Genomic DNA, 6,499 nt, shown 5'->3' on the forward strand with positions numbered 1-6,499 from the left:
CTTCTGTATATTTCTGTGGCTTTTATACTACAATCAGGAGGAAGAATTCTTTTGCTAAAAGCTTCCAAATGACTATGCGAGTAGATTATTTGTAGACTAGTGATATAATATTATTGTTTAATATGTGAAGCATGATAAAATAAAATGCCATTGCCATATTTAATTTGTTCAGTAAAGCATTCATTTAGTTATCAAGCATTCATTTTCTTTTTTTAAAGATTTTATTTATTTATTTGACAGACAGAGATCACAAGTAGACAGAGAGGCAGGCAGAGAGAAAGGAAGGGAAGCAGGGTCCCTGCTGAGCAGAGAGCCTGATGTGGGGCTCTATCCCAGGACTCTGGGATCATGACCTGAGCAGAAGGCAGAGGCTTTAACACACTGAGCCACCCAAGAGCCCCAAGCATTCATTTTCTTTATACAGAAGAGATAGAACAATATTATATAGTAGAAAATACAGTAAATAATCTAGAAACCTTGATCATTTTGTTTTGGCAATTTTAGAACATAAAATTAGCTAAAGCTCAAGTGCAAGTTATATTTGTATCATAGGAGGAAAAGTTAATTAAAAGTTTGTTTATTACCATAGTTTAACACTTCAACGAAATGATAACGAGTCCAAAATCAATGAATATATGAAGTATACAATAAAAACAATAATCTTGAGTGTATGTGACTCACTGTAGGTATTGATAGGCTAGAAATCAAAGGGAAAGTATCTATAGGGTTTGTTCAGTTCCATGCTCATCAGATTAATAGGCTTTCTCATATTGCTTCCTTCACCACATTAATTTGTCTAATGAAGTTTTCAAGAGTTAAAGACAGTGATAGGTTCATGGCTGGAGAAAAGGTACAGAATCTAAGATAGTTCAGCAGTGCTTATTATTTAAGAGAAAGACAGCATGGGAGGTGAGGGGTATATCATGCATCCTGTTTTCACTCCCTTTGTGGAGCACCTACCCTGGAGGTCATGTAATAATAACCAATGACCAAAAAACAATAAAAAAACCCAAACATCCATGTGGAAGTGCCATCCCTGCCTGGAGATGAGTAGACTGCTCAAACAGATCCTGGGCAGGCATCTCAGCCCAGGCCTGTGCTGGGGAAGCTGGTTCCTGGCTTTGGGCGCAATCAGGAAGCCAGCAAACTGACGGGAGAGTGCAGCCAGGGTTAACAGGACTGATGATCTTTTTGCAGCCAGGCCGCGGGTGGACACCCGCTCAAGGAGCCAGGCTAGGAGGCTGCCCAGCGCCAGCGCTGGTCAAGCTTGCAGCCCCCGGGGCTTCCCCCGCGCCCCAGCCAGGGCGGGGCCTCAGGAGGGAGGGGGCGGGGGCGGGGCAGAGAAGGGGCTTTGCTAATTGCCAAAGCGAAAAGGGAGCTCGCGGAGGACTCAGGAGGGAGGGGGGCGGGGGCGGGTGGAGGGCGGCGGGGAGAAGGCGCTTTGCTAATTGCCGAAGCTGGAAGTGAGCTCACAGAGGATGTGGCTGAGAGTCTGGGAGAAGGTGGAGGTGCTGGCGGAGGAGGGGCGGGCAGCGCCGCTGTGCTGTGCTGCGGCCCAGTCGGGACTGCAGGACCCACCGGACTCACCGCCAGTACGCTCCCATGTGAGGCTCCGCTGTCCCGCTCCTGCTGCCTGCTGCCCCTCCCTGCCCCAAGGCTTCTCCGGACCACCCTCTGCACAGGGGTAAAGTGACACCGCACCGCGCCCTCACCTGGAGCAGAAAGCGCGGACCCGACCTGGGGGCGGAGAGGGAGGTTGTGGAGGCCCAGCCTCCCGGAACCCCAGGGCACCGGGACCACCCCGGACGCTGCGCCAAACCCGGGTCCTCATGGGGTCGGGCTGGGGACAGCGCCTTGCGCGGTGCCCCCCGCCAGCAGGCACGCTAGCCCCCATCTTTCCGCAGCCCCATGCGCCTGTGCTGAGGACCCCCTTCCCTCCCCCGCCGTGGCCCCGCTGCTTTTGTTCTGGACTTGGGATCCCAGGTGTAAACTAGTCCCTCAGACCTCCCTGGCAGCAAGGAGGGCAGGGAGGGATTCTTGGTTTTCTGCCCTGGCTCCTCCTCTCTCCCCATTCACAAGCCTTTTGGCTTCCCTTTCCTCTCCTCATTGTCAGTTTTCTGAAATGGTTTTCTTCTGCATGTTGACCCAAAGAGCTATTTCATGAATGAATATACACGAAACTGAGTTGGGGCCCACCTGTGAGAGCCCACCTGTAGAGGCCTTTCATTAGAATGGTCTCTGGTTCTAGCCTCAGTTCAGAATACTGCATGTACCTGAGGACCAAGTCCAGATGTTTCTTTCATCTCTGACTTGAATTTGAAATCCTCCTCAGACTTCAGCTTCCAGGATTTCTCCAGTCCTTGCTCTCCCACTGTCTTGGTGGGGATCCGCCATGAGTGTTGAACACAGGAATGAATGAATGATATATACCCCAGACTGCTGGGGCTTTGTCTTCTTTTGCTGAGGTTGGAAAGGCTTGGGAGAGACCCCCTGTATGCAGATAGAGAGCTGCATGCAATTGCTTAGATAAACGTGTTCCCCACTTAATTGCTCGGGCATTGAACATTTCGCCCTTAACCTGTGGCTTGAGCAGTTAGGAGGAGACAATCTGGAGGTGAATCAGAAGATGGCTGAATCCACATGGTGGTGGTCTGGGTTTGGGAGATTTTCCTGTAGATTCAAAGGAAAGATATAAATTCTTCCAGTGGGGAGTGGTAAACTTTTTATCGATGGGAGATGGAAAATAAATGGTCTGGTTAAACTTTCCCGCCCCCTCAAAACCCATTATTTGAAAACACAAAAAGCAAAGTGAAGGGAGAAATCCTCCCACTCCCATTCCCACTCACCTCCATAGCCATCTCCTCTTCCAAGAACCTAACAGACAAGGTGCCAAGAAGTGTTAGGTACCAGCAGTGGTCTCAGATCTCATTCAAGAATCATGGTGAAAGGCTTTCAAATAGATTGTGGGGGAACAGGGGTCCAATTAGGGGGGACAAGTTTAAGGTTTGCCTGGTCCCCTAAAAATTAATGGCACTAGAGAAGATGACCTTTGGGAACTATAGCTTAATGGATACAATGTGTTAAAAGCTTCAGTGAGTCATGGTGGGAAGAGGCTATGAGGGCAGCAAACACAGTCCTAGATGATGTTATTAATAGCATTATAGGCTCTAGATTTCCTGTGGTGGTGTTCTTGGCAAGACCAGCCTGGCCAAAGTGGATACTCTCAACCTGGAACAGAGGGTCTTGGAGATGCCAGCACGTGAGGTATGATGAGAGGGTAAAATGATAGGAGGTGTCCTTTGGAAGGACTGACTCCTTGACTTTAAAATGGAGAACTCAAATCTGTACGTGAAATCTTTCTGGCTACAAAGAGGGCCAAGGCCTCCTAAGGCCAAGGTCTCCTCGTCACTTTCAAAGATGTCGAAGAATATATTCAGACATTTCAAAGATGTCCTCATATCATTGGTTCCCACTCTGGAATTCTATCAATAAGGTGAGAGTTCCTCTAGTTGAAAAAGAGATCTAAAAAGACTTCCCTTTCTCATGTAATTTCTGTAACCTCCAGGACACACCCCTTCCAGCTCTGTAATGAAGCCACAGCTGGTGCCAATTTGTGGAACTCCTTAAAGGCTATTCTCCCTTATATATCCCCGGACCAAGTTCCCATGCTCCCTCACCTGATTTCCTGCACTCACCTCCCACCTGGTGTGTTCACACCTGCAAGTGCCTTTTACCAACCCCTTTGCCAAAAGGCAGCCAGAGTGACCTTTCAAAGACCTATCAGTTCCTGGCATTTGTCTCCATAGAAATCTGCACTGATCTTCTAACAAATTCTCAGTCCTCCAAAGGCACTCATAATCCTCCCATCAGTCTATTCATACCCCTCCAACTGACTGATACCTGTTCTGCCCCATCTCTCTGCCCTTCAACCACACTGCCTCCTTCTTCCTGTGGAGACCTCTCATGGCACCTGCCTCCAAGCACAGGTGATTCCCATTGATGGGAAGACCCTCTTCTCTCCCCCATCTCCCCACTCCAGTTACTCCCACTTATTCGTGAGCTCACAAGCCCCATGGTACACACTCTCCATGCAGCCTGCTCTCTCTTTTCTAGCACTGGCCTCCGTTTCTAGCTGTGGTTGTGTCATGGATGTCCTTCCCCAGCCAGCCTCCAAGCTCTCCTTCCCTTTAGCTCCAACACCTGACACAGTGCCTGGCACGTAGTAAGCCCTGGCTAGCTTCTAAGAGCCTCACTGAGGGACTGAAAGCATTTTAAAAATGTCACTACGTAGGCTCCAAACTGTAGGCAGAAAAAGCTTTGCCTGGATTGACATTTTAGAGACGTATTGGTCAAGTTGGATGTGTTCACTGACTTTGCCTTGTAAAATTAAAAAAAAAAAAAGGACCTCTGTATCGCTTCGCATCTACCGAAGGCGCATGTATACTCCTAGACCACGTTATGAGCTTAATGGAAGGAGACAAGATGTTTTCGCTAAGAAAATGTATAAGACTGTTGAGGTCAAGTGGGAGGAAACAGTCCGTTTGTTGGAGCATTGCTATCTTACTCTATCACAGCCACTCATAAAAATCTGACACGGGGTGAGTCAGAATTGTCTGTCGGAGATGAGTTAGATCTGGCTCATGTTCCTACAGACATGAAAGCCAGAAGCGAAGAAGGAGGCTTTGAAAGCGTGGGTTGAGGAGGCCGTGTGGTTCACTGCGATGAGCTAAGTGCCCAGGGCCACCAGCAGACATGCTGGCCTGTGTCCCTCCTTTGTTCTGGGGTCCCTCTTGCACCATGTGGTGAGGCTGGTGGCTGGGAGCAGCTCAGGACAGGACCTGGTGGCATCTTACCTCTCCCACCCTCCTGTGGGCTCCAGTAGGTCCCAAGGGACAGCCTGCCTTCCTTGAAAAGCCCAGTAGCACTGGGAGCAGAAACTGGGGCCAAAGAGTGAGCACCCTGTTTGACAAGCTGGACCAGCCACCTCTTCTTCAGATGCAGGGGGAGCCCTGGCATGCTGACTCCTCCCTTCTCCCTTTCCCCTTTCCTCTCTTCCTCCCTCTTTCCTTCCCCTCTCTCCTTCCCTGGTGGTGCCCTTTCCCAATGCCCACTTCATCCCTTTTCCTTTCTACATGCCTGTCTTCTAGAGTTTCTTCTCTTTCCTCCCCATTACTTCCCTTCATCTGAATCTCCTCTTTGGTTCCTTTGTCCCTGCTCTCTGCTCCTCCTCCCCTTCCCTGGCTCCTGTTCTGCTCCATCACTAATGCAGGCAGAGCTGGATTAACATGCTCACTTGCTAGCTCAGCCACCCTCCAGAGAAGTCACTCTTCCGTGGCCACCTTCCTGACCCCCTGGTCGCTTCTCCACTTGTTCAGATATTGCTCTGAAGTCTGAGGAGGACAGAGCGGGGCTGCCACAGAAGCAGGCCAGAGGAGAAACCAAACCATGTGTCCACACTGTCCCCCAGCACTGCTGCTCTGAGAGCTTTCTGAGTCCTCAACAGGGTTAGGATTTAGGGGCTTCCTCAGAACCGGGAGTGAAAACAACCATAGGTCAAAAGAAAAGCTACGGCCCCCACACAAAAGTAATAATCACAAATGAAAACTATGTTAACTCTGAGTCCCAAAGTCGAAAAATTGCCTTGAATCTGTCACTAGAAAGCACCCAAGGCCTCACTCTCTGGGTTCTGGGTGCCCTGGGAATGGCAGGAGGCTCTGACAGGCGCGTGGGAGTGCGGAACTATGGGGGCTAGCCTGCCGGCTGGCGGGGGTAGGAGGGGTTACCTCCTGTGGCGCCGTCCTGGCCCGACCCCCTGTGGACAGGGTGTGGTGCGGCGTCCGGGGTGGTCCTGGTGCCCTGGGGTTGGCGGGAGGCTGGGCCCCGACCACCCCACACCCCGCTCCTGTCCTGCGTTTTCTGCTTCAGGTGAGGGCGCGTCGCGGTGTCACTTTACCTGTGAGCAGAGGGTCCTCCAGAGAAGCCATGGGGTGGGGAGGGGCAGCAGGCGGCCTGAAGGCCTGAACGGGAACGGGACACCGCTGCGTCAGGGGCTAGGCTGCAGCGTGGGAGCACAGGGGCAGCGAGTATGGTGTGTCCTGCAGTCCCGAATGGGCTGCAGCACAGCACCCTGGCGCTGTGCGCCCCTCCTTCCCGCCTGGGCAATTAGCAAAACCCCTGCTCAAGGCCGCCCCCGACCCGCCCCCCCCCCTTCCCTCCTGAGTCCTCTGAGAGCTCACTTCCAGCTTCGGAAATTAGCAAAGACCCTTCTCTGCTCCGGCCCCGCCCCCTAAATTCTGAAACCTGAGCCATGGCTGGGGTGCGGGGCTAAGCCCTGGCATGCTACTGCATTGCCAGCGCCAGCGCTGGGCAGCCTCCTAGCCGGGCTCCCTGAGCGGGTGTCCACGCGCAGCCTGGCTGCGAATAGATCATCAGTCTTAAACGCCGGCTGCACTCTTGGGTCAGTTTGCTGGCTTCCAGATTGCGCCCAAAGCCAGGAACC

This window comes from Mustela nivalis (assembly GCF_964662115.1).
Source record: "Mustela nivalis genome assembly, contig: HAP1_SCAFFOLD_176, whole genome shotgun sequence".
NCBI classification, from domain to species: domain Eukaryota; kingdom Metazoa; phylum Chordata; class Mammalia; order Carnivora; family Mustelidae; genus Mustela; species Mustela nivalis.